This window comes from Crocodylus siamensis, chromosome 3 (genome assembly GCF_052110815.1).
Source record: "Crocodylus siamensis isolate JL-2025a chromosome 3, ASM5211081v1, whole genome shotgun sequence".
Lineage (NCBI taxonomy): Eukaryota > Metazoa > Chordata > Crocodylia > Crocodylidae > Crocodylus > Crocodylus siamensis.
Genome location: NC_143397.1, coordinates 222,983,289 through 223,004,355, shown reverse-complemented (window position 1 = coordinate 223,004,355; position 21,067 = coordinate 222,983,289).

The following is a 21,067-nucleotide window of genomic DNA, read 5'->3' as shown; positions in this document are numbered from 1 at the left end:
GACTTGAACTATATCTCCCAGGAACATGCCCTAACTACCAGGCTGTTCTGGTGTAGGGCTCTCAGTCTTTCCTGTTGAAGCTGTTCTACTTTATATAAAAAGGCTTAAATATTCATTGGTACAGGGAATGGAATCCACGTCTCCACACCTCCCAAAGGAATGCTCTAACTACAAAATTAGCTGTAGAGTTAATGTCTATCTCAGTCTCAATGAATATTTAATTATCCCACATAAAGTGGAAATGTTTTAAGAGAAAAGAATGAAACAGCTCCAGACCAGAGTACCTGTTCTCTCAGGCAGGGGAGAGATGTAAATCAGGGTTGCCACTGTGCTATTGGGTAAAAAGGAAAAGGCAGAATTTCCTTTCTATACGGAAAGGGGAAGTTGGTGGGCAAAACACGACCCCCAGGCTGGATCTGGCCTGCCAACTGACTGGATCTGGCCTGTGGATGTCTCTGCAGCACTCCTCATGGGGCTAAGCCCCACCTGCTCCCACTGGGGCAGCCCAAACTGCATTCCCACCCACTGGCCTGGGCCCGGACCAGCAGGCATAGCTTCTGGCAGGGCTGTTCCTGGCGCTGCTCTGCTCCTCTCACCTCCAGGAGGAGCTACCCAGCTGAAGTTTCTTGCCTGCTCGCCCAGCGTTGTGCAGCAGGGGCAGGAGCGGAAGGAGGAGCCACCGCTGGAGGCAGGGAAAGCAAAGCAGCACTCAGCTGGCTGCAGCCACACCAGAGCAGGGTGTGCAGGGAGCAGATTGGCATTGCCCACTTGTCCAGTTCCCAAACACTGTTCCCCACCTCCCCAAAGCCAGGGGAGTGGGGGGGAGTGCTGACCTGGCCCACAACAGCTTATCAAAGTATGTGGATGTGGCTCTTGGGCCCAAATAATTGCCCACCCCTGGGTTATACATTCAGAGCATCTCTACTATTTTCGGCCCCAAAGGTGTGTTAATTAGGTAAAGCCTAATCTGTGCATCATATCAGGGCTTAGATGTGAATTGGCACCTATTCACTCAGCCCTGTCAAAATACTAAGCAGTCCTGAGCACGTTCAGCAGAAGAAACTTAATCATGGGACTATACCAGAGGAAATGGAAGTGCCTACTAATTTAGACAGCAGCTATGGGATATGTATGAAGTCAATGGAAATATGTCAGGTAAAAGCACTTACTGAAGCAGATAGTATCTAAGGGCCCTCTTGTGAATTTAGCCCTTAGTTTCTTTAGTAGCCTGTTGTGATATACCTTGTAAAAGGCCTTGGGTGGGCTAAATAAATTGTGTAAACCAATTCTACTTTTCTGCTACTTTATTGATACATGTGAACCGTCCTAACAGATTAATGAGATGTGTTTTTCTTTTGGGGAGTCTGGGTTCATTAGACCATATCCTGTAATAGTCCTTCACTTTTTAATTCTTTTTCCTAATTATCATATTAATCAATTTGCCAAATACAGATATAATACTTATTGGTTCCTTCTGACCCTAGAAACTATGAAACTATGAAACTATGGTCCCAGAGTCAGGGCCAACAATCAGTTGATTTTCCTTCCCAGCCCTAGGACTACATGGAGTCACACCAGGCACCCAGCTTTCAACTTGCTGGTGCAGGGGACCAATACTTACTGGTTACTTCCTTGGATCAGCTCTAGAGTCCTTTTTAAAATTTGCTACCTTGCAATCCTCTGGAAGAGTATCTGTATTTAATGCAATTTTTCATATTTTAGGGCCCCTCTACATGTTACATTTATGCCTCAATTAATATGTTGATTGTAAATGGCAAGTGTTACACGTGCACCCAATTTAAGGTGCCTTAACATGGCAAACCAGCCATAAAAATGGCCCACATATGTAGAACATTTTTATGGTCAGTTTGCATGGTACCTTAAATTGAACATATGGTATATCAGTGGCTGCCCCAGGGCCAGGGCCAACAATCAGCTGATTATCAGACTCATGTGAGACAACACCAAGGTCTCAGACCACCACTGGTGTGTTCTGGGCTTGAGGAAGTTTGCTTCTGGTGATGAGGTCAGTGAGGTTCGGTGCTTGTTTGAAGGCTAGGATGGGTGGCTCTGTGAAGATCTTTTTAAGAATAGGGTCTCTTTCTAGTATGGGTTGCAATTGTTATCATGGGCTAAATATAGACTTTGGATTTATGACACATTATAACCTGCCTGACATCTGACTCCCCAGGTATCTCTTCACTATTCATCTCCCTTCTTTCTCTTCCCCACCCACCTGCCCAGCCTGTCTCTCACACCCATTGACTCTTCACTCTACATTTTCACTGACTACCTGTCTTGTATGCATACCAGCCCAGCCTCTGGCTGCTTTACTTTTCATTCCATCCAGGAAGAGCACACACCAATTTCCGCAGAAACTTCCTTAGCCTGACAAAGGGTTTTTGAACCCGAAAGCTTGCTTAATAATTGTTTTCCAACTATTTAAGTTGGTCTAATAAAAGATATCAGATTCACCCAAAGAACCTTGTCTGGATAGGGATATGACTTTTATTGAGTACAATCTAGCCTAGTCGTTCTAAATCTTTTTGTGTGTTGACCCAACTTCCAAGCTCTCAATCCTACTTTTAGTCTGAGCCTGATTGCTGTAACTGAATTTTTCAGGGGCTTGCCCCTTTTAAGTTCTATGAACCCATCTGGAGTTGCAACCCCTAGTTTTGTAATGGTTGATCTAGTCCAGTGTTTTCAAACATTAGACCTGAGACTTCAGTTTGTTGCTGACAATTAAGAGTGTTCCATTGGGCTCCTTGATGGTTAGTTAGCCATTCATTCTCTACCCTCTGGCGTGCTAACTTTATCCCATAATTTGGTATCATCTGCAAATTTGGACAGAGTGCTTTCCACACCCTCATCCAAGTCACTGAGGAAGATATTGAACAGCACCAGTCCAAGGACTGAGCTTTGTGGGACTCCACTGCCCACATCTTTCCAGGTCAATACCAACCCATCTACCACCACTCTCTGGGTGTGACCCCTAAGCCAACTTCCCACCCACATGACCATGTAATCAACTTACATCACAGTTACTCAGTTTATCTATAAGCATATAAAGAGATACCGTATCAAAGGCCTTATTAAAATCCAAGTAGATAACATCCACCTCAATTCCTGCGTCTAAGAATTTTGTGACCTGGTCATAAGAAGAAACAAGGTTAGTCAGGTAGGATCTACCTGCTATGAATCCATGCTGGTTGCCCTTTAGCATTGCTTTCCCTGCTGGACTACCACAAATGTCAAACATCTTCACACATAATTTAGCAGGTACTTGGATTCCATGTGAGAACCATATACAAACTTTCATAAGGTACGTCTGACAACCATACCCTCAGAGACCATTAAACTCCTCCTTCTCCTCCTCAGATTATGCAAGTTTCCTGTAGGCCTTCAAACACAGCTGAGGCCCAGAGACTCAACTTGGGTTCTTCCATATCCCATCTCAGCCATCAGTAACAAATATTCAAACAAATCAAGTCCTTAATGACAGCCGTGTAAACCTATTGCATTCAACAGGTTTGCAAAAATCTGATTGGAAATTCTGGTAAATAAGAAAAATAAACAGCTTTTTTTCTTAGCCCCCTTGATTCTGAAGTGTAGTGTAAACAGTGTAAGCTTATTTTTGTTACTGAGGTGAGCAGGTCTGCTGGAAGTTGCTGTTTTACATAATTTCTTTTCAGAATACAATGGAATGCTAAGGTTGCCATTTGCATGTCCTACATGATTTGTTTGCAAATAGCTTGATGAAATTCCATAGTTTGTTTCTTAAATAATTTCCACTGTTTGTAAACATTTTAACATGGTTTCACCTAAAGTAAACTCCTCTTTCAGGTAGCAGAATCTAAGGTATCCTTGGATTCATCTGAGGACATCTGCAACCTAAATCTATATAATTATATCAAGCCAAACATAAAGCCATTTGAGGATTTTAACTGAGTACAAAGACTACACAGGACTTCAGGTTTCACTTGTACTTTGACACTACCTATAATAGATACCCATATGGTTTCTTATAAAACTATATAAAAAGAAAACTTCAAGCTGGAGAGGGGTTTGGAGATGGCTCTAGGCAAAAACCCTTCACTGGGACAGAGAAAAGAGAATACAGACAAAAGACTGGCAGAATGAGACTGCATAGCTGAAGGCACATTATGCCTCACCTTCTTCTGGTATATATTCTTGTTCGATATTCGAAAAAAAGCAGCTCTTTCTATTAACTGAAAATTATTGCAACATGTTCTTAAAAGGTCTGATGCATTTTTAATTACAAAAAAGGAATTTAATATGTAAATCAGCACCCTTTCACAACAGGTGCAGAGCCCCAGAGAACCTAGTGTAAGGATACAAAAGTTGTTTTTGAACTTTGGTGGCAGTAAAGAAGAGCATATAAGAGACCATCTAATAACTGGAATTTCAAGCAAGAAACTTTGGGAAAATTAGTCCTTATCTACATTAGAACATTTTCCCAACAGAAGTTCTGTCACATTCCATAATGGCCGCTGCCAAACTCCCAGAGTGTGTATGCATCTCTTTGCTTCTGGCAGGTGTGTTTACCTGTATTTCCAGTAGCTGAGTGAGACGATCACAAAGACATCCCAATGGTCTTTGTTGTACCCCTTGAGCCAGTGCATTGTAGGACATAGGTGAGCAGCATTATGAGATGCCTCCCCTGGAATGTGTGGGTAGACGTCACTTTCCAGCCATAATACAATTTTCCCTTCCCGCTTTGGCTCATCTTTGCCTTTATTTCCCACCCTTCAAGCCACAAAGAGTCTACTCTTAAGGAGCACTTGCAGGCTCTGCTTGTCCCCCAGCCTTCCCCCAGTAACAAGGTAAGGGCTCTCTATGACAAGGACTTCCTTTCCTAACCACTACATTGAAACAGGAGATGGTTAGGAAAGGAAGTCCTTGTAACAGTGACATGCCTTTCCTTGTTCCTGGAGACCCAGTGTATCTTCTTATGCCATGGTTCATGAAATTGCACCAGCAATTTTAACAGCACCAAGGAGAGATTCAGCTACAGATTAATCAGATGCAGAATGGTAATAGGGTATCTCTTTGGGCATCTAAAAGGACTCTGAAGAAGTCCTGTGAGCATGCTAGACATGAACAAGATAAATGTACCTCTAAGAGTCTAAGTGCTGCAACTTCCTGTGTTCTATATAAACTGTGAGGCCACAGGGACAATTCAGTCCCTATTGAAGCAACTATCTACTAACTTTGTATAGCCAGGCACAAGGGCCATAAACAGTGCACACCATAACAGTTTGTGAGGAGCTGAGGCCCCAAGAAAGCATTTCAGTCTCCTATGTTAAGTAATAGGCTTAGCCTCAGAGCCTTCATACTTCAGAGTACAGTGAGATGGTGAAATTAGGGTTGGAGGCAGCTGGCATCAGTTTCTTTTACTATGCATACAAAGAAAAATCCAGAATAGAATAATATTTGTAATGAAAAGTAACAATAAACAGTGTTCAGTATGTATTACAATAGATAAGTCAACAAAGCATTATTTGCAGTTTTGGGCTCCACATTTTAAAATGAATATAGAGAAGCTAGAGAAGGTCCAGAGGCAGGCAACAAAAATGATACAGGGCTTGGAAGGCAAGTCATAGGAGATGAGGTTGAAGGAAACAGGCACGTTCAGAAAAAGCACTTAAAAGGAGATATAATAACAGTCTTCAAATATCTAAAGGGCTGCCATAAAGATGAGGGAGAATGCCTTTTTTCTCTATCTGCAAAGAGCATAACAAGGAACAATAGCTTTAAACTGCAGCAAAGTAAGTTTAGACTGGATATCAGGAAAAGCTTCATTCTTAGGACACTCTCAGTGCAATAGACAGCCTAAGGAAGTTGTGAAATCTCTATCAATGGAGGTGTTCAAGAAAAGTTTGGATAAACATTGGTCAGAGATGGTTTAGGAGTAGCTATGCCTATCCTATACTATGGAAATTTCCCATGCTTTTGGGCTTTGCTGGTTGCTGCATGGGGCCAGGAAGGAATTTTTTTCTACTCCTGTTGCTACACATTAGGAGGGTAAGCCTTTCTGAAAAACATTGGATATTGGGTGTAGCCAAGGCTGGGAATTTTGACTGGGGTATGCCAGTGCTCCTGCTGAGACTTAAACCAGGAGTTCCTGGCTGATGGTCTTGCCCCTGTGCTCAGGGTCAGACTGATCACTGCATTTAAGGTCAGGAAGGAATTTTACCCCATAATCAGATTGGTACAGACTTGGTGGGGGAGTGTCTTCCTCTATAGCAGGGGACATAGCCCTCTTCCTCAGATCTCTCAAGCATATTTTAATAATCCTTGCAGCAGCAGGACATTGACTACTGTTGTCCCCCTGTTTTACCTGTGGCAAGTTAGAGCATTATGCTTTGTGGTTGTGTGATAGTGTTGCCTGTATGGTTTTAGTAATAGGTTAGACAAGGATCTGCTTGGGATGGTTTGGATAGGGATGATACTGCCTCAGGTAGGGGTTTGGATTAGATGACATCCAGAGGGGCTCTCCAGCCCTGCTTTTCTATGATTCTATGATTCAAATAAACAAACACCATTCACCAAGTTACTCAGATGACCAACACCCAGAAAACAGAACAACCATCAGAACAGGGACAAAGGACAAAGTACTCCGAACTGAATTTCACAGAGATTAATGTAGGACCATTCAAAATTGTCTGTAGAATCAATATAGAGTAGAAGACCAGATATGGTGGGGGTAGAAAATCCTCCTGTAATATAGGTTGCTGCATGCAGAATTTAGGGATCGGGCTTGGTGAGGAAGGTAAGTGGATATGATGCTGGGTATGATGATCAACAACCTTCTGTAGCATGTTGATCAGCTGGTTGAGAATCTGCATCATATTCCCCTGCATACGCTTACTGGCCTCCCATTTCTTCTGTCAGTCCTACAGCATGTTCTCCTTCCACTGGCAGCCCCACCTGTCAGCACCATCCATGTGACAGATCTCCTGTGTGAACATGTCTTCCCCCTGTGTTCTCCTTCTCCGCTTCTGTACCTGTCAGTTGGGTGGCTACTAACATAGGATTGTTGTAATGACAGCATGACTGAGAAGACTGAAAAAGAAAATGTGGAGCATGCCTGATTCACAGCTGTAGCCTTAGGTAAAGGAAACTGTGAAAACTCCCTAATACTTTTTCCCATTATAACAGCAATGAAGCCATTTGGCCTGAACTTTAATGCCATTGCTGCCATGGTAAGCTTCCCTGGCTGGTGGCTGCAAAGTTGTTGGTGGCTGGTTGGGCTCTGGAATGGAGTTTGGGGAGGAAAACCTGAGTAGATCTACAGAACTAAGTAAGCTGTTAAAAAATCTTCGTAGGGCATTGTAGTTCTATGGCCCGTTTCCCCTGAAGAGGATCACCAAGGATACCCAGGGTGCCTTGCTGCCTACGTGCTGCCAGAAATAGTCCTTGCTTAATTTTTGAACCAGGGATTTAGCAAGATGTCCTCTCAGAAAGGGAAAATAAGGCCACCATCCCCAAGAACCAAAATGAGTGCCTATAGGAACATCTGCTGGAGTACTTTCTGGTAATCCCCAAGGTAGAAAGGGACATTGATGTCCCTCTGTGAGATAAACATGATTCTCCACAAGACTCTGTGGGTCATTTGGCAGCATAGCTGTTAGGAAGGCAAAAACCTGGAGCCACAATCCATGACCTCACCCCTACCTGCCTATGTTTACTACAGAATTTCCCAATAACATATATTTACAAGCACAGGTGTCTCTAGGATTTTGAAAATGGTGGGGTGCAGATGGTCTAGTGCATCATCCCATATAACACAACACATATTTTTCTCCAGTTAAAAAGAAATGAGGTGCTTTACTAATATGTTAGCAGCCTAGGGCTACATTATCCATTTAAAATCAAAGCAAAAAACAAATACAAATTATTGGAAGGTGCATTAATTTTCTATTAAGTCTAAAAAGCACAACAAATGAGGCAAAAGTTAATCAAAAGATACTGTTTCATTAGTTCTGTAGTCATTAGAGTTAAATGTACATCTCTTTTTCAGATTCATCAAACAAAATCTAGCCTTCTTATCTTGGCAGTGCTTCACTACCAGTGTTTCACTGAAAATTATTTCCACATCTGAATTAATGTTCACCTGAGTTAACACTTTTAGCTACAGTTAAAAAGTGTGCAACACTGTTAAATAGGACCTACATTACCAGGAGCAGCTAATAGGCAGCAAAACTGCTGAAGAAAGGATAGCTTGATTAGTGGAACATCAAGACTTTATAAAGAGGAGAGGGCCATTAACATCTGTGAAATAAAGTGTTTAGGTGGAATCAGGTAGATTGCAATGAGCCATGAAATCAACACTGCCTGACTAGAAATGTTGCTGCCACTGCCAGGCAGTTGGTCTTAAATTTTGTGTGGAGCAAGAATCAAATAGGGGTGGGAGAGAGAAGGGTACAACTGCATCACTGCATTCCTCCGGATCCACCCGTTTACAAGCATGTTTCCCCATCGGGATCCCCACCCTGACTAAACACACATAAATACACCCTACTTGAATCACAGAGCTTCATGATTCACAAGCCAAAAAACAACTGAGACTTCTATCTGGCAGGAAGGGCAGGCATTTACCAGACAGTACTTTTCGATTTGAGGTATCTGCACCTTTTTGTTGGTAAGGTGGTACTTAAAGCCTTTCTTTCCCTTTCAATCTGGAGATCAGGAGTGGGAAAGATGTGAAATTCATCCAGTACAGTGGGGTATGCTGGAGAAGAACAGGCAAGAGCTGGGAAAGATCAAATTGCAGTACTTAAAAGTACTTGTTTCAGTGTTTCTGCTGTTGTCTGTCCACTAGCTAGGATTGTCTTTGGTTGTAGAAGTTGTGGCTATCAAATAACAACTGGATCTAGGAGATCTCAGGATTACAGTTCCTCCCCTTCTTCCTCATTAGGGAAATTATCATCTTCCTCTGCATGGAACCTGAATGATGTTTCTCCCTGAATACTGTGGACTTTTTGGTAAGACACTTAATTGAGAAGACAGGGGGCTGTCTGAGGTTTCTGGGATTGAGTGCAGCTACTTGAAGGGGCACATCACAGGAAAGACCCTCAAAAGTTTATTGTGCATCATTATATGGTGATAAGGTTGATCAAGATCCTTTGCTTTAGGTGGGCACTGGATGTTGCTCCTATCATACTCTGAGGCATGCATCTCTCCCACCCCCAGCTCCCCCAGACAACTTTATCAGAAACATGCCAATTTTTCCTGTTCCTATAGAGCTAGGATAGTTCTCTGATACCAAAGCCTGAGGAGATCCAGGGGTATCTTTCAGGAACAGTCAGAAGAATAGGCCTTGGCTGAAAGTCTTTCCTATACTGCAGACCTAATTACAGGATTACATATGTGTGGTGGCAGGAAACAGAAGTTTCCAAAATGGTGGGCTGATTTTAAGCTGTGGAAAAAAGTGGGTTTCAGTTTCAGCCAAGACAGTACAAACCAGGGTCCAGAATGCACAGTGCAAGGAAGCATGAGATTGCTGAAGAAGGATTGCTAAGGCTACCAGAGACAGAGGAGTGTTTATATGTACCTGTTTTAAACAGCCATATGGTAGCAGAAGCCTTCTGTCACTAGAGATGGTAAAATATTAGGAGTGTAACCCAGGTGATACTCAATTATGTACCCCTTCTCCAAATGAAGGGAGTGTTAGTGGGCAGGAGCACTGGGAAGACATGTCTGCCCAGCTAGGTGCAGCTTTCCACCCCCACCCCCCCATAGAGTAAAGCCAGGACACGTATTGTGGCTTAACTATATATGATTTAATAAGAGATAAGAATGTTAAAATATGACATACATACAGAGGATATAGAAACTATAGGCAGTACATGTACAAATCTATGCAAATACTGTATATACAGGTGAGGGAGCAGGTAATCAAAAAGGGAGGCTCATGAAACGTTATGCAGTCTTACACTCTAATAGAGCACAGAGTTCACAAAGCTTGAGGTGCATATTTCACAAAGTTTGAGGTGCAGGGCTCAGGGGGAAATGAAGGAAAAAAACAATAAGCGATACTTAAAACACTGGCAACATCCCAGTAGTGGGTGGCCCCAGATGAGAGAAAGGGAGTAGGGAACCCTATAACTCAGCTGCCCCCTTAACAAACTTAAATTTCCTTCCAGGCAACTCATGACTCCACTGAGGCCCAGTGTGGCTGTCCTCATCTGCCAGGACAAGGCTTCTCCACCCTTGGCATGGGGGTCCTCAGCTGTTTTGAAGCCCTCCCTACCTTTCACCCACTCCTGGCCCTGTGCACTGTCCTGTGCACCATAGGCCTCTCCCAGCCCTCCATGTACCAATCTGTACACCACATGCCCGGCCTTGTGCTGGATGGGGGACCTGAGCTGCCGCATGCAGCTCTGGGGTCTCAGTCCACTCCCGGATCCTCCATGCACCTACCTGTGCACTGCTTACCCTGCCTCATGCAGGGGCTTGGAGACCTGAGCCACCTCGTGCAACTCCAGGGTCTTGGTCTGCTCCTAGACCCTCCATACACTCGTGCAGGGGTCGTAGACCCAAGCTGTCACCTGCAGCTCTCGGACCTTGGTCTGCCCCCAGACCCTCCAACGCTGTGCTCCCTCATGGCAGGGCTGGGGGACGTGGCTGCTTGCCACTCCCCATCCAGCAAGTCTTTTCGGGTTCTTCTAGGGCAACTGCTCTGCCCTGCTAGCCAGCTCTACTAGCTCTTCTTAGCCCTCCTCTCCCTCCCTCATTGCCCTGCACACTGCCTTTTCATTTTCTCCAGAGGCTCCGCCCCTAGATTGGAAATGGACCAATCGGGGGGAGGGGGGTTAGTCCAGGGGCAACTGGTGCTGCCTTAGTCAAGGAGGGCAGATCTCAATGCCCAGGGAGACAGGTGCCCTGTGGCATATCTCAATGCCCAGGGGGCGGGTGCCCCACGGCAGATCTTGCTGCTCAGGAGGGGTCTCCCCACAGCAGATCTTGATACCTGGGGTGGGGGGTCCCCTGCAGCAGATGTTGCTGCCCAGAGGGAACTCCCCCATGGCCAATGGCTGCAGCCATTTCCGGGAGTGGCTGCAGCTGCTTCTGGGAGTGGCTGCAGTGATCGGCCAGCACTTGCAGGGGGAGTACCAGCGCTCCTGCCTGCCCCCCCACCCATCGCCTAAGCAGCGAGCACGGCCAACCAGGGAGTGCACTGGTGCTCTCAGGGGGTGCATGTGCACCCCCGTGCAACCCCTACATGTCACCACTGGGTTAGTCCCCTCTCTGGTCCACCTCTTGTCCTTGGGTAGGGGCAGGGCAAGCCTCTCCCCTGTCATCACCTGATTGGTGGGGGAAGGGGAAATGCCCCATCAATCGCTTTGAGCCTCCTCAAAGCTGGCATGCTGGGCTGCCACCATCAAGCCTAAAGGATGCAAACATCTGCTACTAAGACTAGATTTTGCTATCAGAACATTACAGCATAGACCAGGCTTCAGTTAATGTCTGAGGTAACTTTAGAACAGAAAAGGAACCAAGTAGGATAAAGTTGCCCATCCTGTGGGCTTTTCCTGACAGTCTACAGATTTGCAGATCCTTCTACTTGTCTCTTGAGGGAGGCCCTAACCCTGATTAGTAGCCTTCCCCATTTTTTTTTTCCTTTCTTGTCTCCTAGGACCCAGGCAGTCAATCAGAACTTCTCCATGTGCTGATAGATAGTCTGGTTCATTAGCACAGTGAGCAAGCAGTGCTCCTCCATCCACCTGGGAACCCTGTGTTTAAGTACCAGCTGGACAGCAGCTGCTCCTACCAGCTTCTTGGACTGTCTTCCCCAATACTAAGTGTCAGAGGTAAACAAATTTCTGTCCTTTCTCTCCTTTCACCATGATTGTGAGGGGAATAATAGTCCCCTTCTCTGCTATTTCCCCAGGTGTGGGGAGATGCCAAATAATCCTGCCCCGCTACGCCAGCCAGCTTCTAAAAGTTATCTGTAGGGAGAAGGGGAAACATACCTCCAGAATTTAGTTAAGGAAATGGGGAGAAACAATTAAATGTTGTGGACAAAAGATCTTTTGGGGTCATTTGATGTCAGTTCCTTTTCCTTTCTTCTCTTTCTACTTCTGCCCTTTCTGTCTTCATGTTAGTTTATGCAAATATGTATAAATATATGCAAATGTTAATAACTTTACAAATTAATAATCCAGTGGTTTTTGCTTCCTGGATCTTGACAAATCTGCCTGACAGTTCACAATAGCAAAAATGCTAGTCACACAACTAAAATATAGTGGAAGAAGCATGGCTTGCTCAAAAACATCAAAGAAAATTTGCTTGAGGAAAAGGAAAACCCCCTTAGATAGATAGATAGATAGATAGATAGATTTAAGAAATTAAATTCCTGGATCAAAAATGTAGCAAGTAAGATAATGTAGAAATATAGGACAGATGATGTCTGCCCAGCCACTAGAAATATGCAGGAAATGTAAGAATAAAAGACAGTGAAACACTGTCTATTCAAGCAAATTAATCAGGGAGACAGCACATGCAAAGGTGAGTAATATCTGATTCCTTGGATCTGAGTCAAAAGGCAGCATTCAGGAAATCCAGAGAAGAAGCTAAAATGGTGTTTTATAAAAATAGCCTGTCTAAAGGAGAACCAGTGAAAAGTGTATTGAAATAGAGGGCTACTGGCAAACAAAAACTACGTTCACTTACTGTTTATGCTATGGCATACTACATCCACCTTCATTAATAAAAGATTGGAAATTAGATGTTAGGGGAAAGACAGGTGCATTCCTCTACAAAATACTAACCGTATTGCATACAATGTTAGCAATAACTCATTCCAACATTCTACAGCTAAATCTCCAACAGCAGCTAAAAAGGAATATGTACCCAAATATTATCTAGCTTGCACTCCTAGACAGAGCTTTTAAGTATTTTATACTCTTAAGATTTTCTATTAATTCATTTTTCACCATCTAATATGAAATCTTTGTGCAATACTACAATTTTATGGTTTGCATTTTGTTATTGCACTGAGTTTCACAAAATAAAAGTTCAAAGTTCCTGTTACAACAGCTGAGTAGTACAACTCCACTGCAGCAGTTACTGCACCATATCATCTTGCGTGTTCCCCACTACTCATGGGGTACTAATCCAATGACTTCCTAGAATGAAAAAAGAACTAAATATGGTAAAGAAAAATAATGTGATGGAAGACATTATGGAACCAAGAAAACAACAGGCCTCACAATGCCTGTTACAAAAAAAATAAAGATCTCTGTATGTGCACACTTCTAAAGAGGCTCAAGGAAGTACTATAAACAAGTGTTGAATATTTAGATTTGACTTGAGCAACAGTAGGATCAGAAGAAAGTAGAGCTGGAAAGGACCTCATGAAGTCACTTAGTCCAACCCCCTGCTCAAGGTAGGAATATCCCTGTCTAAACCACCTTAGCCAAGCAACTGTCTAAACTGCTCTTGAAAATTTCCAGGTAGGCTCCTAGTTTGAAAATTCCTCATAATCCTCAGCCTAGATTTTCCCTGCTGCAACTTGAAGCTGTTACTCCTAGTCCTGTCCCCTACAGCCACAGAGGACAGTTCATCTCTATCTTCTCTGTAATTGCCTTTCAGGTATTTGAATATTGTTATCAAATCCATGCTTAGTCTTCTCCTCTCCAGAATGAACGATCCTGGTTTTATCAGCCTTTCCCCATAAGTCATACATCTCAGGCGTCTAATCATTTTTATCTCTGATGACCTTTTTCCAATCTGCCCACATCCTTCTTAAAGTGTGGAGCCCAAAATTGGATCCACTACACCAGGCAGGCCTCACCAATGCTGAATAGAGCAGAAAAAAAATCACTTCCCTTGATTTGCAAAAGAGGCTCCTGTTGATACAATCCAGTATATTATCTTTTTTTGGCAATGAGCACACTGTTGCCTTATATTCAGCTTATGCTCCACTGTTACCCCCAGGTCCTTCTCTGTAGTACCACAGCCTAGCCAGTCATTCCCCACTCTGTATTTGTACATGTGATTATTTTTCCCCAAGTGCAGGACTTTGCACTTGGCCCTTTTGAATTTCATCTGACTGATTTTGGACCATTTCTCAAGTTTATTCAAGTCATTTTGGATCCTAGCCCTACAACCCAGAGCATCTGCAACTCTGCCCAACGTGGTATCATCTGCAGATTTGCTAAACAAGAACTAAAGTCCATCATCCAAATCATTAATAAAGATGTTAAACAATACCGGACCCAGGAAAGACCCAGGTGGACCCCACTTGATATCTCCTTCCATCTAGATATTGAGCCATTGATAACTTTCATCATCACCACATGTCTACCATATTGAATACCTTGCTTTTATTACCTCTCACTGGGTATTATTCATGCTCCAGAAATCTTCCAAAAGAAAATAAGTGAGATGCTTGCTGTCAAGCTGGAAAATGCTTGGAGGACTTAAAGGGGGAATTCTGAGAAAGAGCATAATGTAAAGTTAAAACAAGATCTGTACGCAAAACAATGTCTAAAAGAAGGTTGCTGGACTGAAGTTACCTAGAGAAAACCGTATGCCATGTCAAACCTGACTACAGTTCTCAGGGGTGACGCGTAAGGAGTGCACACAGGTGCATGTGCACCCTCTGCACGTGGCAGCACATCCCTTGCAAAAAGGTGCCACCAACACTGTCGATGGTGCCTGCCAGCAGTCACTGTTCACTACCCTGCTGCTGGCACCACCAGCAGCATCTGTGGGCAGTCTATGATCGCCCCTGGCCACCATCAACACTGCCGCCGGCGCCTGTGGGTTGTCACTGAGCCATGATCAGCGTTAGCCACCCTCCCACCCCCCACTGCCGCCAGTGCCAGTGGCATGTGAGGAGCTCCCTGCTCACCACCACTGGGCTCTCGCTGCCACCAGTGCAGCTGTGCCCCGCCAGCTGCTGGGGGCATGCACCATTCATGACAGTTCTCAGATGAAAAGTCAGTACTAGAGGTAATAACACCAGCTAAAAAAATAACTGAAGATGGTCCTTTGTGGAAGTGATTTTCACTCCTATCCTCAACAAGGCTAAACTCATCACGAAGAGCTTAAAACAGACTCTGAGATTGGTTCAATGTATAAGAGTGAGCTTTTTCAGATCTAGAGGCCAAATCCTCATTTGTTATTTTATAATACTTCCAAGTCTCTGCCATTTCAGCAGTCTGGACAGGAACAAAGGAGAGAAAGTGGCAAGGAATATGGCAAGAAGCTATATAAATGGCAGAACAACTACACAGAAAAAGTGTATGTTCAAGAAAGGATGCTGGATATGATGTACAAGCAGCTATATTTGCACAATGTTCATACACAGCACCCCACCCAATCCTGTCCTGCAATTCACTGAGAACGCATGAACTTGGGAAACTCCTATCATTCTCCCAACTGCAAGGAGCTGACAATTTCCCAGGCCACGGCACTATCCAAGACCAGAAGCGCTACTATTCCATCTATGGATTTTTATCAGCCAAAGATGTTCAAACTGTACATTAGCTATTTATGTTCCATTGTAGCTGATTTTAAGTTTACATTGTCTTGTCATGCACAAAATCTATAAAGATTTCATCATTTGTAGCTGTTAAAAATCACAATGATACATTTTTTAATAATAACATCCACTCCTAATAACATCAGTTTACAAACCTGATACATTATTTTCATTTAATCAATTAAACTAGACCAGTTCTGTTGCACCTTCAATTAAATTAGTACAAGTTTGAATAAAGGCAAGGTCACATCCCAGTGACAAGGGAGGTCAGGAGCAGTTCTGCTTGCAGAGATTTCACTCTTACTTTACAAGGGATGCTTCTTTTCTTTGGCTATCAAGTAAAGGAACTCGGGGGGGGGGGTTTCCTACAATGAGACAGGAGGCTTAGTCAGGTCCATATTGGATGGCTGATACTCCAATGAATAAAGGCATTTGGGCATAGGTACCAACTTTTTTTGGGGGGGGGGGGGGGGGTTCCTGTGATGATTGACATGTGGAAAGTTTTATGCATTTCAGGTGACAGCCCTCTTCCCAAGGAGGGGACAGGGCCCTCTGACCCGCACATACTCAGTACCTCTGGATTTTGGGATACTTTACTTTAGATCTTCACTTTAGCTCCCAGACATTGAGAAGACAGAGATCATCTCTCTTAAAGAGTCTTTCCTTTAATTTTGAATGAACAAGGGGATCTGAGACAAATCTGTATCAAGTCTCAAAAACATTCTGTTCTGGAGAGACTGTTTCTGCCTCTTATAAACACCAGAGGGTCTTTCTCGCCTCCCCATTCAGGCCTGCTTATATAGCTTGTCCTACCAGTAACATCTCACTGAAGTGCATGAAGAAGTTCTCCCTTCCCCATCTTAAAAATGAGGAATTCTGTGCATGGAGGTGGCCCACAGGAATAAAATTTAGGGCACATTCTTTCTTCCCAGGCAATGCAGGGACTTGTTATAAGACTATAAGAGGAAGTCCAGTATGAATTTGTATGAGGGAGTCTATTTCTTTACCCCCTCCCATTAATAAACTTTGGGCAGGTCCATAAAAAATAGTTTCCACATCCCCCCACTCCGTTTTTTGAAAACTTTGAAAAGCTGGCTAAGAAATTGTCTCCACCTTCCACTGCAGGTGTATGGCCTTCACCTGTCTAACTTGTGAGAAGACTGAAGATTCTGTCTCAGTTTGAACCTGTAACCTTGCCCTTGTTACTTGTTCCCTAAAGTAAGTCAGGCCCTGACACTGATCCTCAGCCTGAGGGGCTGGGCCTTCAGGGATGGATGCAGCTGGCTCTGTCCATTAGGAGAGAGAGGTAGGTAGCCTGAAGTCAGGCAGAAGGCAAGGTAGTTTTGCATCTTCATAAACTAACTTGGAGATGTACAATATAAGCTAGGCTTGTAAAGGAGGTGGCCCATGGAACAGACATGGCATACAGAGGCACATCATCCACCCCCAGTACTGCCCCTGGGTCTGGAGTTGATTCACACCCCTCACATGGCATGCACCGAATCAGCCCTGCACCACACAGGGTGCCAGTTCTACCTGGCCTGGGACCTGCACTGCATGTGGGCCTGCCTGCATGTCCAGGCCATGCAACATACATGGCACCTGCTCTGGCCAGTCTGGGACACACACAGTGCCTACCCCAGCCAGCACACAGCACCCACTCCAGCCATTCTGGGACCTGCACTGTATGCAGCACCCCCTGGCTACTCCAGGGTAGGCACCACATGCAGCATGGGCCCCAGACTGGCAGGAGTTCAATAAGGACAGGTGCAAAGTCCCTGCACTTAAGACAGAACAATTCAATGCACCATTACAGACTGGGGACCAACTGGCTAAGGAGCAGCTCTGCAGAAAAGGACCTGGGGGTTACAGTGAACAATAAGCTGAATATGAGCCAACATTGTGCAAAGAAGGCTAACAGCATACTGGGCTGCATTAGTAGCAGTATTGCCAGCAGATGGAGGGAAGTGATTACAGGCAGTCCTTGGACTTACGACACAATTGGTTCCTGAAAACCACATGTTAAATTGAAACGTTGTAACTTGGAACCAATTTTCACATAAGGAACAATGTTATAAATGGGGGATTGGTTCCTGAACAAAGGCATGATACCTATTTTCACCAAAAACACCCCAGAATTTTGTACTCAGTCAACTATAGATGAATCATATTAGCTACATTAATGTATTTATATTGTAAATAGCAATCATACTGATTTGGAAGGATTTCTTTGAGGTGACTTTGCTGGACTTTTTGAAGGGCTCTTGGTTGGACTTTTTGAAGGGCTCTTGGCTGGAGTCTTCTCAGGAGTCTTGGCTGCAGATTTTTTGGAGTCTTGTCTGGTTTCTTAAAGAAAGTGTCCAAGGCAGTTTAGACCGATGTTCTCCAGGGAGATGGATGAGACAGTGAACTTGTTCGCTGGCATGTCATCACATCAGATCAAGCATTGTAAAGTCAAAACTGACATCAGAAAATTGAAGCAGGGTGTCAATTTATAAATGTTTTAAGTGTGAAACATTGTAACTCGAAACGTTGTAAGTCGAGAACTGCCTGTATTCCATTCTATTCAGCATTGGTGAGGCCACATCTGGAGTACTGTGTTCAGTTGTGGGCCCCTTACTACAGAAAAGATGTGGACAAATTCAGGAGCCCAACAGAGGGCAACAAAAATGGTGAGGGGGCTAGGGGACATGACTTATGAGGAGAGGCTGAGGGAACTGGGCTTATTCAGTCTAGAGAAGAAAGACGGAGGGGGTAGATTTAATAACAGGGTGGTTACAAAGAAGATGGACCTAGACCAGAGTGGGCAAAATACAGACCATGGAGGGACTTTGTCTGGCCCCCAGTTCCACCTGGCCCAGGCACCATCCGGACTGTGGCACATCCCATCACCCCCAAGCATGCAGTGGGGCTGGAACAGCTTCACAGCAAGGCTCCATTTCCTGGCAGCTCCAGTGACAGTGGCTCCTTGTAGCTGCTGCCCCTGGTGGCCCTGGCCCCATGGAAACCAGCTGGGACCTGCTCAGACAGGGCCTAAGTCCAGGGCTGAACGCACAGCCCCAGCCCTGTCCTGTCCCATGTTGGGGTTTGGTACCCCTGCAGCACCTACTCTGGGCCTGCCCACCCCAACCACAAAGAGCGGTGACAGCAGTGGGAGCCCCAGCATGGACTCCAGGTCCTGCTTTTCTCACCACTGCTGCTGCCACTGCTTATCATGGCCAGGGTGGGCAGGTCTGGTCTGGAGCAGGTACTGAAGGGACCCTGACCCCTCACACAGGCTGGGCCCAGGGCCAAGGCAGTGCACTCAGGCCCTGCCTGCACTGGCCTCCCTGGGACCAGGGCTGCCAACAGCAGCTGGAAGGAGCCACTGCTGCCGCTGCCAGCTTTGTACCCAGGCTGCTACCACCAAAGCCAGGCACCATCTCCAGTCATTCCACTGGACAGAAGGGCAGCCCAGAGGCAGTGCTGGTGGCAGTAGTAGGGTGACCACCTGCCCCTAATTGCGCAGGACAGTCCCAGAATGGGAACCTCAAGTCCTGGTCCCAGGCTTGTCCCAGATTCACAGCATCGTGCAGGGATCCACAGGAAATGGCATTTCCCTGCAGGCTGGCAGCATTCCAGCCTGCAAGGGGCTGCTGGGAGCAGGACGCAGGTGTTTGCCCACATGCATGTGTATGTCCACACACATGGCTGGGAAATACAGCTGGGAAGCATGGAAAGCAGCTCCCTGCAGGTAAGTCAGGGAAGGGTTATGGGGAGGAGAGGAGGGATGGGGGCAGATGGAGCCCTCCATGGTGAGGGAGCGAGTGGGATGGGGCAGGGGGCACTGCCCAGCTAGCAGTGCATAGAGTAGGATACAGCCATAGGCAGCTCTTCCAGGAGGCACAGGGCATGGGAGGGGAGCAGCTTCCCACTGCTGCATGCTGTCCTGGGGGGGAGAGGGCATGGGAGGCATGTGACCCCCAGATGTGCGTGCAGGGCAGGGGTGGATGCAGGCTGCCTCCTGTGGGCTGGGGCTGCCCATCCTGCTGTCCTCCCCACAGGGAGACTCCACCGCAATGGCAACACCTCCGCCCCACCCGTTAGGCAGCACTGGGGATGGCAGAGGTATGGAGTTGTACCTCCTACTGCTGCTGCGCAAGCAGGGGGTGTACGGCTGGCATAGGGCTCCTGGGAGAGGGCAGCAGGGCTGCCTGGAGCTCACAGCACACAACCTGTATCTGCCTCCCTGCTCCATTTGGCTCTGCTCTGGCTGTGCCACCAGCGAGGAGGTGGAAGGGGAGGAGGAAGGTGGGCACGTGCCCCGCCTTTAGATTTTTACAACATGGTCCCTCTAGGTGGTGGGGTCCCGACACAGAGGCGACAGTGGTGGCTCCTTCTTGCTGCCATTCCCTCTAGTGCCATGGACACTGGTGTAGGCAGAGCCGGAGCCCTGGGCTGAGTGCACAGCCCTGGCCATGGCATTCGGGGTCCCTGCAGCGCCCTCCCTGGACCTGCCTGCTCTGGCCCCAATGAGCAGCAGTGGCAGCAACCAGAAAATGTGAAACCTCGAGCCCATGCCAGTGGGACCCATTGCCCTGCAGCTCCTCCCCACCACTGCTACTGCCACCATCGCCACCCCAGGCTCCTGTGCCCAGTGGGGTAAAGGCACAGGGCAGCCCTGGCACCTATACCAGCTCCCTGCCCACCTGCAGTCCCATTCCACATAGGGAGGTTTGGGGAGCAGTTGTGTGTTGGGGGTGACCCAGCCCACAATAGGGAGTTTTGGGGAGCTATGTGGCCCATGGTCCCAAATATTTGCCTACCCAAGCTAGATTGTCTTCAGTGGTGGCAGATGACAGAACAAAGAGCAACAGAGTCAAGCTGCAGCAAGGGAAGTTTAAGTTAGATTTTAGGAAAAAACGTCCTTACTAGGAGGGCAGTAAAGCACTGAAGCAGGTTACCCAGAGAGGTGGTGAGATCTCCATCCCAGGAGGTTTGTAAGACCCATTAAGAGACTGCATTGGCTGAAATGATCTAGTTGGGGAGGCCCTGATACGAACAGGGGTTAAACTACGGTTCACCCTCATTCTCAATGATACCAGTGGCCAAGGTAGGAAGCTCATGTCACAACAGCCCTGCCCGGGCACCGCATGCGGCACCGTCCCAGACAGGCTGCAGACGGCACCACAGTGGGGCAGGTCCTGCCCGGGCACAGCGCTCACCCAGCCCCGCGGATAAGCCGGGCTCCCGAATTGGCTGCAGGTTGCGGTGGGGGATGCGGGCCGCATCCGCGCCGCCTCCTGGGGGGCCGTTCCCATCCCCTTGAACAAGGCCCCAGGCCAGTCTCGGCAGCCCAGGCTGCGGGGGCCTTGGGGAGAGGAGCGGGTGATACAACACGGAGCCAGGGCGACCCCGCCCTGCCGCAGCCCGGCCGCGAGCTGCCTCCCGCAGCGCAGCGCAGGACACCACAGCGCGCGCGCGCTCCTTCGCAGTCTGCAGAGGGAGGGGCGGGGCGGGAGTTCGCTCGCAGCTGCGCGCGCCGGTGCCGGCGGCGGTTGGTGTGGCCGC